The sequence below is a fragment of the Mytilus edulis genome, chromosome 12 (assembly GCF_963676685.1).
Source record: "Mytilus edulis chromosome 12, xbMytEdul2.2, whole genome shotgun sequence".
NCBI classification, from domain to species: domain Eukaryota; kingdom Metazoa; phylum Mollusca; class Bivalvia; order Mytilida; family Mytilidae; genus Mytilus; species Mytilus edulis.
Genome location: NC_092355.1, coordinates 47,239,215 through 47,252,218, shown reverse-complemented (window position 1 = coordinate 47,252,218; position 13,004 = coordinate 47,239,215).

Below are 13,004 nucleotides of genomic sequence, written 5' to 3'. Positions count from 1 at the left end.
TCCCCCTCCCCTTCCCCAGTAAGCCATTTTTGTCTTTTTTGTCTTTTGTTTTATGAATTTTGACTATTTTATTTACACTTTTATCATGATATTTGTAACTGATTCTGAAGAACGCCGCTTGATGACCTGTGTGTTTCGGTTGTCATGATGGTAAAGTTTCTCACTGTTGTGCACAGGTCATCAGGAGAACTGCTACACAATATATGAAACTTGATATTATTTCGTGTAAATATATTTTATATCTAATTTTACTGAATCGACCTCATTACACTAATTAACAATTGTTACTGTAAAAATATCCTTTAAACTGCACTCGTTCTATTTGAGCAGTCAAAATGCGTTGACAGTATATTTTTATGTCATACACTGACCAGATATCACTTTTTCTCATGAATATATTTAAAAATTGCCGAAATTATAATTAATTATTCATACGACCTATTTCTTGTTTCCAATGAACATAACGACTCAAACTTATTTCTTTTGCAACTTTTAGAAGAAAAAAAATCAGATTTCACTTGTTAATAATTTTGGTTTGCAAACTATATATCATTATGTTTTATGCTTATTGTTGTTATTTTAGTTTATTCTCAAACAAACTTGTTCATCATCGATTGCAGGTTTCAACAGGTAGATGTGCATTGCATTGTGCTGTACATTTCTCTGCCTGCATCATATGAGGCCTTTTTTATAAAAGGTGGAAGTTTCCCAATATTTAAATCAAATAATAATATACACACTAAACAACAATTGAAAATGTACTCTTTTAGATTGCAGTTTAAAGACAATAATAGTGCATTGACTTGACATATCAACGATATAAGGATTCGGCCCGAAACGGGGGAAAAGCTCGACAGAGCCTCGCGTTTCCCCGTTTCTAAGCCTCATCCTTATATCGTTGATATGTCAAGTCAATGCACTATTATTGTCTATATATTGATAATTTTTTACTCGAGTATTGCATATTTTCTTTAAAATCGCTCATGTTTTATCATGAATAATAACTTTATAATGATGTTTATGTATCTTGCCTGTCAAGGGCCCATAATTGGTAGACTAACGTCAATCGGCACCAGAGTCAATCGTTTCTAGAGTCAATCGGTTCTAGAGTCACTCGGTTTTAGGGTCAATCGGTTCTAAAGTCAATCGGCTTTAGAGTCAATCGGTTCTATAGTCAATCGGCTTCATTTACGTCATTGAACAATTGAATCTTACTGTGATGCAATAATTTACACATTGTGGCATCAAAAATGTACGGCACAGTGAAAATACAAGAGTGTTACAGTAATCTATCTTAACATCGTTAGAGTGAATCGAGCTCTCATTTCCTTTGAAACATTTTGCAAGGAAGTAAAATATTTTGAAATAGATAATTTGAATTATAATCAAAATTGTTTCCCATACTCTCTGGAACATTACATCCCAGCTCCTTTGTTCTAACAGGGGTGATCTTAGCCGGTTCAGCCCTACCAGATCACCCCAGTTTGAGTTTCTTTGTTATGCATGCTTTCCTTTGTTCTTTGACTTTGATCTTTGACTTATGAACTACAAACTTTTCATCTTCTTGATATTGCTTGAAGAGAACATTGGTATGATTTGTGGATACTGAGAGCACTCTATCATACGACACCCACAAACCTAAATGAAAAAAATATCCACTTATTTCCAAGTTTCCTTGTCTGACAGTGAACCATTATCCCTAGGTGCATATAATGTATGTAAGGGTGTTTCTTTAGATGCATAATAACGAATTTTTTGAGAGTTACGGATTCGTTTGTAGCTGTTGAATATTAACATCTGGGCAACGTTAGTGTTTCCTGTGAATAAGAGTAAGTTGTTATATCCAGTCCATACAACAGCATACCAACAAGAGTTAAGAAAGATATTGGAACCGAATTCTCCTGACAGTGCACTGGAAAACTACCGTCAAACCCAAATGTAACAATAAACATATATCGCTGCGAATGATTTTTACTGTTTTATAAATCTGCGTTTAGTTTGTCAAAGTCATCAGTACATGCTTTTTGAAGAAATGGTCCAATATCATCTTTGAAAGCAAGTTAATTCCTTCTCCCTTGTTTGTATTACTGAATACTAGTATCAGGTATATAAAAGAGGGACGAAAGATACCAAAGGGACAGTCAAACTCATAAATCTAAAATAAACTGACAACGCCATGGCTAAAAATGAAAAAAGACAAATAGACAAACAATAGTACACATGACACAACATAGAAAACTAAAGAATAAACAACATGAACCCCACCATAACTAGGGGTGATATCAGGTGCTCCGGAAGGGTAAGCAGATCCTGCTCCACATGTGGCACCCGTCGTGTTGCTTATGTGATAACAAATCCGGTATATAGTCTTATTCAGTAGGTCACATTCATGAAAGGGAAGGGGATTGTAGTTACGACGTAAGGAACATATTCGATGTCATTTGTGAAACGGTTATTCCATGACGGTCAACCAACTCGTGATGGCGTCCGTAAAATTTACAAAGATATGATTTCAACTTCACCATTTGGAACTCTTGGTTTAATAGCTACCTTATGAGCACCAACCCTCTATCAAGAAAATCATGATAGGAAATGCAAGCACGAAGATATCGTATCAATTGGGAGATATAAATCTCGTATGCAGGTGCTGCTGGAATGTTGCTACTTAGAAATGGAAAGTTTACAATTGGAAAGCTGAAATCATCTCTTTTGTCGTAAAGTTTTGTTTTCAACCGACCCTCATTGTCAATTTCTAGATGTAGGTCAAGATATGAGACCGACTTAACTGTATCTGTTGTATTCGTTTAACTTATCTCTTATTCGAAGATCTTTGATGGGATAGATGCGTTCAACATAGTCGTCACCAAATTTTGAATTGCATATATTAAGTGAGAGAACATCATCTATATAACGGGAAGTAAAGTAAGGGGAATTGCGAACTTCTTATCTTTCTTCTTTAAAAGTTTCTGTTTGAAGATCAGTACAATACAAACACTTAACTGTAAAACAATTTATAGTAAAAACACAAAATAATCACCAAAATAAACTCATCACAGATACAAGGTTTACAATTCTGTATGACAGATCTACAAATAAACCCATCACAGATACAAGGTTTACAATTCTGTATGACAGATCTACAAATAAAATTGAGAATGGAAATGGGGAATGTGCCAAAGAAACAACAACCCGACCATAGAAAAAAACAACAGCAGAAGGTCACCAACAGGTCTTCAATGTAGCGAGAAATTCTCGCACCCGGAGGCGTCCTTCAACTGGCCCCTAAACAAATATATACTAGTTCAGTGATATTGAACGCCATACTAATTTCCAAATTGTACACAAGAAACTAAAATTAAAATAATACAAGACTAACAAAGGCCAGAGGCTCCTGACTTGGGACAGGCGCAAAAATGCGGCGGGGTTTAAACATGTTTGTGAGATCTCAACTCTCCCCCTATACCTCTAGCCAATGTAGAAAGTAAACGCATAACAATACGCACATTAAAATTCAGTTCAAGAGAAGTCCGAGTCTGATGTCAGAAGATGTAACCAAAGAAAATAAACAAAATGACAATAATACATAAATAACAACAGACTACTAGCAGTTAACTGACATGCCAGCTCCAGACTTCAATTAAACTGACTGAAAGATTATGATTTCATCATATGAACATCAGGCACAATCCTTTCCGTTAGGGGTTTAGTATCATACCATCATAACATATATGAGAAGAACATAACCCGTGTCATGCCAACAAAATAAACTCATCACAGAAACAAGGTTTACAATTCTGTATAACAGATCTACAAATAAACTCATCACAGATACAAGGTTTACAATTCTGTATGACAGATCTACAAATAAACTCATCACAGATACAAGGTTTACAATTCTGTATGACAGATCTACAAATAAACTCATCACAGATACAAGGTTTACAATTCTGTATGACAGATCTACATATAAACTCATCACAGATACAAGGTTTACAATTCTGTATGACAGATCTACAAATAAACTCATCACAGATACAAGGTTTACAATTCTGTATGACAGATCTACAAATAAACTCATCACAGATACAAGGTTTACAATTCTGTATGACAGATCTACAAATAAACTCATCACAGAAACAAGGTTTACAATTCTGTATGACAGATCTACAAATAAACTCATCACAGAAACAAGGTTTACAATTCTGTATGACAGATCTACAAATAAACTCATCACAGATACAAGGTTTACAATTCTGTATGACAAATCTACAAATAAACTCATCACAGATACAAGGTTTACAATTCTGTATGACAGATCTACAAATAAACTCATCACAGAAACAAGGTTTACAATTCTGTATGACAGATCTACATATAAACTCATCACAGATACAAGGTTTACAATTCTGTATGACAGATCTACAAAAGATTCATAACAGATACAAGGTTTACAATTTTGTATGACAGATCTACATAAGATTCATCAGTGAATTTTGAATACAAAATATACTGAAGTAAAATAATGTACGAATTTGAACAGCATTGATGACCTGAAATTTCGAAAGGTTTCGCCAAAATAGCTATGATAATCTTTACCTGGCGTAGACAATCCTTAGTGTGTTGTAATAATCTAGCTTTTCCCCTTTTTTGACGTAAGGACTTTTTGAAACCTCCATGGAGTAAACGTTTATATGGATGGATCTTTCAGTTTGAATACTTCATGGACCAAAAGGGGCTTATATGATAAAGACAAAAAGGTCCATTAGTATCATCATTGAGTCATCTTTCATATCATAATAAACTGTATGTCGACAGACGAAATACAAATTTGACCATTTATTGGTCCACATTATATTCTATCGTGAGGAGGTTTGGTTTGGATTTTTCGAAGCATTTTAGCTCGAATCGCTGTAGATGTTGTCTTACATTATTCTAGATTGTATAAGTTCAAACTATTGAACAGACTATGACAGAATACATGGGAACACATGACATTAATTTAATTCAACAAAAGGTCTTCTTTTAATAGATGTAACCCCACAAGATCATATAAAGCCACATCCGGTTACATACGAAAAAAGGATCGAAAAAAAAATTTCCGTTAAATTTGACAGTTGTGGGAAATACATCCTACTTAACATTGCAGAAAAACATTTTTGAATCCTGAAGACCCATTGGGTGTTTCAAAGCTTCATTTTTTATTTGGTGTTTCTATAAAATATTTTTGAAACTGGAGGATACATGGTTACTAAAGCTTGTAAACGAGAAAGAAAGGTTGAAATTTAATTAACTTCCAGTGATGGTTATTGTCTTATATGCGAAAACATGTTATGTGAAATTTTGTCTGTAATACTGAGCAGGATACAACTTTACTTATTACAAGTATTTCTTTATCTTAAACAAACAAAGATGAATTCTGCACTTTTATTTAATGTGTAATTTTTAAATTCGAACATCACTGAATAATAGACCAAAAACGAGTCTGGCGTTTATTAGGTATGGTATCTATGATTGATATGTTACAACCAGTGGATTGATGCATCTGCTGGTGGGTTTTGTCCTTCCTTAAGGTACAAGTATAAAAAAAAAGAAGATGTGTTATGCTTGCCAATGAGACAACTCTCCACAAGAGACATAATGACACAAAAATGAACAACTATAGGTCACCGTATGGCCTTCAACAATGAGCAAAGCCCATACCGAATAGTCAGCTATAAAAGGTCCCGAAATGACAAAATAAAACAATTCAAACGAGAAAACGAACGGACTAATTTATGTACCAAAAAAAAGAACGAAAAACAAATATGTAACACATAAACAAACGACAACCACTGAATTACAGGCTCATGACTTGGGACAGGCACGTGCATACAGAATGTGGCGGGGTTGTACAAGTTTACGGGATCTCAATCCTCGCACTAACACATCTAACAAAAACATACAGTGGACATGGCCGGGTACTTTTATATCCCAACAACAAAAAGACACTAAGTACTAATTTGATAGTACTCCTAGTAAACCAAATATAGATTGCATTTCTGTAAACCAAGACAATGAAATATTCCTTAGAAACCCCATTTGCGGCTTAAACTGGGACACTTTTACTATGAAGTTTCGTGAAAAATTATATCCTAGAATGGAAAGTTCATATACACTACTATTTTCTTCAAAGGTCATGACGGTCAAAACATAGGGCAGTGCGGCATATTTTCAACATTGATAGGCTCTGAGTATATATGCTATGAGTATGTACTACCCCATCCTTTACTTTTTGTAACAGTCCCAAGTTATGTCTCTATGATATGAAACATAGAAATAATATCTGGGAACCAGTATGTCAACAAATTAAATTATCTATGGAATATTAAATATCTCCCCAAAAGAGGCGTGGTTTGAGTAACAGCTATATTTATAAAGTGCAATCTTTACAATAAAGTTGAGAATGGAAATGGGGAATGTGTCAAAGAGAAAACAACCAGACCATAGAAAAGACAACAGCAGAAGGTCACCAACAGGTCTTCAATGCAGCGAGAAATTCTCGCACCGGAGGCGTCCTTCAGCTGGCCCTTAAACAAATATATATACTAGTTCAGTGATAATGAATGCCATACTAAACTCAAAATTGTACACAAGAAACTAAAATTAGAAATAATACAAGACTAACAAAGGCCAGGGACTCCTGACTTGGGACAGGCGCAAAAATGCGGCGGGGTTTAACATGTTTATGAGATCTCAACCCTCCCCTATACCTCTTTCCAATGCAGAAAAGTAAACGCATAACAATACGCACATTAAAATTCAGTTCAAGAGAAGTCTGAGTCTGAAGTCAGGGGATGTTACCAAAGAAAATAAACAAAATGACAATAATACATAAATAACAACAGACTTCTAGCAGTTAACTGACATGCCAGCTCCAGTCTTCTATCAAACTGATTGAAAGATTATGTCTTCATCATATGAATATCAGGCACAATCCTTCCCGTTAGGGGTTTAGTATCATACCATCATAACATATATGAAAAGAACACAACCCGTGTCGTTTATTCAAATAGAAAACATTTATTCAAATGGAAAACTCTCTAAAAACACTTTTTTTCACAACAATACTTATTTATCAGATTTAAAGCCTTGAAGAAATCACTGTTAATACTCTAAGTGACCTTTCCAATACATTTTATATCCCTCACCCTGCAGTTTCAATATTTTTAAAGAATTTGAAAACAAGACTTTAATTAATGCAAGCTTACCCTATGTCATGTTTTCTGACATGACATATCTAGAACCTGCATACAGAAAACATGTCGGCATATTGTTAGCAGGAAGCAAACATTTCAGATGAAGTATTTTTTTTCTAATTTGGACAAATATGTAATGAGCCCATTAGATAGCATTTTGGTATGTCTTTAACTTTTCTGGTTTGAGTCTTTTGTCTTTTGTAGTCTGTCATACAAAATGTTAAGTCTTGTACCTTTAATAATCTTTGATTTGATTTTTGGTGTTTTAACGTCACTTTTTAGCACGGCTTTTTGGCTATTTCGTGGCGGCCAGTTTTTATTGGCGAAAGAAGTCGGAGAGACCGATGAAAACCACCGACCTTCGATAGGAAGGATGATGATCTTTGATGAGTTTTGTATATGAACCAAGGCTTTATCTAAAAATACGTTTTACACACCGCATTTACATCTTTAAAGTCAAATGATTGAACGCGTGACTGTTGAAAAACAAAGGTAATCCAATTCTTGACAATAACAAGAATGGTAACAATGCATGCATACATCATTAACTAACTTGGTCTTCTGTGCACAATTTTATTATTGTTTACGCATCCATTTCGTATAATCGTCAAAAAAAATATTTCACTCGGTCAGTGTTGATTGTTGTTAAAATATGGCAGCTAATTAATAGTCGTGTTTTGAAGCCGATGTTTACCGATTGTCACCTTTGTAAACAATCAACAAAAGGCATGGATATTCAGGTAAGCACGTTTATACATGTACAATAAGATATAGATTATTACGTTGACGAAGCGATTTTTAAGTTTGTTGACTCTCTCTGCCAATTTGGTTTTCCCCTTCGCACTTGCATAATTGTGATCACCGCATTTTTACAAGAAAGGTCACGCTGAGGTAACTGCATACAGAAAACATGTCGGCGTGCAACCAACATTTTAGAAGAAGTAAATTTCTTCTTAATTTGGACAAATAAAGAATTTTCTTCAAAATTACGTACATAAAGGAAAACTAACAATGATATAAGAAATACTACAAAATCAAAATTACGTACATAAAGGAAAACTAACAATGATATAAGAAATACTACAAAATCAAAATTACGTACATAAAGGAAAACTAACAATGATATAAGATAAGTGTTAACTAGAGTAAGTGACATTGCTAATGTTTGATATAAGGTTATTTTAATTATTCGCATTCAACAAAAATATTCTATATTTTGTCCTCAAGTAACCACAATGTACAAATTTCATGAACGCCTTTTTCCATAAGGATAATGCAATGTATAAGTATTAATAATTGTAGGTAAATAAAGATAGATGAATGGTTGTTTGTTTTTGCGGAAAAAAGAAATGTTTGCTTTTGTTCATATGAATTGAGTTTGGTTCGGCTATTTTGCCAAATGAATACATATTCAAGAAGTTGAGATGAGGGTCTTCAGAAATACTGTGAAACTGTTTACTCGCGTAGTGGTATTAACCATATGTGGATTCTTAAAAATTCTAAAGAACTTCTAGACAATTTTAAAGCTCGGTCTTTTTCTGAAATTAGTATCATCAAAACTTTTGATTTTTCAACCCTGTATACCACCATTCCCCATGTGAAATTGAAAAATCGCCTAAAAGAAAAAATCCACAATGCCTTTCAACATAAAAATGGTAGCATACGCTATAAATTTATTACTTTGGGATTTCATAAGGCATATTTCGTAAATAGTGACATACAAAAAGGTAAAATATGCTACACAGAAGAACAAGTGGTCAGTATGCTGGAGTTTCTTATCGACAACATATTTGTTGAGTTTGGAGGTAGACTTTTCCAACAAATTGTCGGCATTCCTATGGGAACAAACTGTGCGCCTCTTCTTGCCGACCTCTTCTTATTTTCATATGAATCGGAGTTCCTCCAGACACTTGTAAAAAACAAGAGAATCAAAGAAGCCAGATTATTTAATTTCACTTTCAGATATATTGATGATGTTCTTTCCATAAACAATCCGAACTTTTCTGATTGGGTTCCATTAATATATTCCCCAGAACTAGAGATTAAAGAAACAACAGACACGGCTTCCTCCGCCTCATTTTTAGACTTATATCTCGAATTTGACTTACACAGTCATCTCAGTACCAGAATCTATGACAAACGAGACGATTTTAATTTTGAAATCATAAATTTCCCCCACCTTAGTAGCAATATACCTACTTCACCTGCATATGGGATATATATTTCCCAACTTATTCGATATTCAAGAGCTTGCAGCTCCTACTCAGACTTTGTAATACGTCATCAGTGTCTGAGTAGAAAGTTGATGAAACAGGGGTATGTCAAAGAACGTCTCGTTCTTTTTCTAAAAAAGTTCATCGGAAGGTACCAAGACCTGGTTGATAAATATATCAACTTCTCAAATAATACACGATGGTCTTGATGTATAGATTCTTCGTACTGATGTTGTTTATCATCTTAACAACGTGTTTTATAGTTCTTTCATTTGTCTTTGTTCTATTATTAATATTACTTTTACTGTTGAATGGTTTCATGTGATTTCCGTTTCACGTGGCTCGGTACTTATACATCTCGTCAATGTGTTTGTATCGACTTTCATTTTTTTGTGGTTTGTTTTGTATTTGCGACTTTTTGTATTTCTTTTGTTCTTATAACGTGACTCTGTACTTTAAAAGATCCCGTCAGTATGATATTGTTCTATTTATATGTCATTATGATATATTTCTATTATGAATTACAAAATACGTTGAACCACAAACGTCAAAATCATTCAATCGCGTAGTGAAATTAACTATTTTTGGATTCTTATAAATTCTATATATAACTTTTGGACTAGTTTAAATCTCGGTCTATTTCTTAAATTTATTCTTACATACTTTTTATTTTTTAACCCTGTATGCTAACATTCCCATGAAAATTTTAAAATTGTTTGTACGTACATTGAACGACAAATTTATGTGACGTATAAAATTTTCTGACGTCAGACACTCAAATCAATAAATGTGTTCGTAGATAGTAGATGTTTTTGTGTTCTGTTAAATTGTTCCTTTTAAAATTGTTAAACGATGATGACTGATGTACCCATATTTTGACTATTATATTTATTGTGTCTGTTTATTTAACGCATCAATGTAAAAATATCGGAAATTGATGAGACTGTCATTAAAGTGAGAGGGTTAGCGCTATAGAACCAGGTTTAATCCACCATTTTCTACATTTGAAAACGCCTGTACCAAGTCAGGAATATGACAGTTTTTGTCCATTCGTTTTTGATGCGTTTTGTTATTTGATTTTGCCATGTGATTATGGACTTTCCCAATTGATCTTCCTCTAAGTTCAGTATTTTTGTGATTTTACTTTTTATGCAAACAAACATAATATTATTTGGTTTTAACGTACAAGTTTTTAACCAATTCAATGCAGTATATTCAGTGTTGAATTCATAATTTTCAAGCCTGAATGATTACGTGTGTGCGCATAAGAGTCTACCGAACTCCTGTCGAATTTCTGGTATTCTCCAAGTGTATATAAAAGGATTTGATAATGAGTTAAACAGAAACGGGATTACCAACAGTAGCCGTGCCTGCAGGGTTAATGGTGAACTGGATAATAGATCTATCCAATACGAAGCAATGAAAGGTCCTGTTAATATTACAGTTTGACAAGCAATAATGAGAGTTGTCACAAATGCTCGGATCTCCCAAGAATTTTTAACTCGTATGCTGGCATTAACTGAATTTCCGACTTCAGTTGATGTAGAACAGACATTAGAATTTCCTGACAAATCAATCATTTCTATTCCCAAGTTATCTTCATTGCTGTTATCATTTGTCTTTGATATGGGCTGTGTTGAATAATTTTTAACCGTTTTTTGCATTTGAAATGTAGTAAAGTTACCTTTACTAGTTGATGGTTTGACATCATTTTTTGAGCTGTTACCGTGGATACATTGTACTTTCTTTTCAGGTGTTAAAAAGTTCATAGAGTGTGTATAATTCAAGGCACGGCGATCCGGACTGCAACTATATTCTCCTGTTGCTGAATGACCCCCCTTATGATCAGTATTTAAATCAATTTGTTGAATTTCTATATCCTGAACCGAAATAATTTCCGAATGACTGTCCCCTTGCCTTGAATTAACTGAAACATCGTTCGGTGAAATCGTAAAAATCTGTGCTGTTGATTCAAAAGAAGATTGCGCATGCTCAGTCATGTTCATGTCCTCTAACATTGGTCGTATCGGTGAAATTTTTCTTTTGAAATAAATTTTCCATAAACGATAACTAATAATTATTGACATTATAAATAACAAAACCATAATTACCGTTGTAGGTAAACAGGTAACAATGACAAATATGTAAAACCTTTCTCCATATACAACAGTAGGTCTGCAAACCTGAATATATTCATTACGAGGTATCAGTATTAATCCAGCAGACGACAGAATGAGCACGAGGCACATAGATCCGCCTATGTATATGTATTTGTTCTTATCAAATCTTCCAAAAGTTCCAAAGTTGAACGACTTCACTACTAAGTACTTTTGTAAACACATAAGGAATATCAAACAATAGTTTGATTGCATGCCAAATGTACCAAGAAATAGCTGGAATAAACAAGAGCCGATTGTTTCATGTTCAGGTGTTAAAGAAAAGATCGCTGATGAAACTGTCAAAATTATGTCGCTGAAAAATAGAGCCAAAATTGAAAGATTGTGAAATGTTTTCTTCAAGGCCTTAAAACAGACAATGATAAAAATGATGTCCACTAAAACAGTAAATACAGCTACGGAAGTAAATACAACTGTGAGTGCAGGATTCACCGTTATTTCCTCCTGTACGATCTCAGTTTCCTAAATAAATAAAATAAAATGACATATTTGGTTGATATAGTATTTGTTCGTAACTTGCTTGTGTCATTGTTTAGATATGACACATTATTATAGGCCTTTATTGTGCCAGCTATATTAGGCAAGTGTTACACACATACTTCGTTAATTCGTGATCGAAAATTAAAGAAAAATCCATACATAGTATTTTTTTAAAGATCTACATTATTGTAAAAAGTCAAAAAAAATTGTCACATTACAATCTCTAATTTTTAAATCAAACATACAAACAATCGTTAAAATAGGATGTGATAGCCAGCTTGAAAGTTTTTGTTAAAGGTACAACCAAACTTCCAAAACATTTTTTTTTATTTAGGCCTATACTTAGATTAAAAAATGACACATTAAATGATAAAAAAACATTTTCATGGAACTTTACTTTTGTTCAGTGCATGATCAAAGTTTTTTGTAATCTCTTAACTGAATATGAAAAGATGCAATTTGCGTTTAAATTCCAACAATTAAATATGATTGTGTTATTTTTTTAATATTAAAAGATCTTTTGAAACAAAAACAAAAACAGATAACCAACGGTATCAAAAACGTATAGACAGACTTTTCCATTTAGTACCTGATCTTCAAGCGACATATTAGATAACGTATCTATATTCACAATATTTTTATCTAATAGAGATGTAAACTTTTCTTCGTAAAAGTCACAACCGATATGCAAATATGTACAGAAATTGATAAACCTTGCTTGTCATTGTAAAACGAGTTGTCTGGTCACAAAATCTTGTTGTTAAATATTGTACTAGTTCTAAACCGTGAGATAAAATCATAAGTAGGTTTACGTTCGTGCAAGAGAAGGAGCACCATTACAACCACCAAGCACACGCTTGAAACAAAGACGTCATCGAGTTAAAGACGTCACATAAACG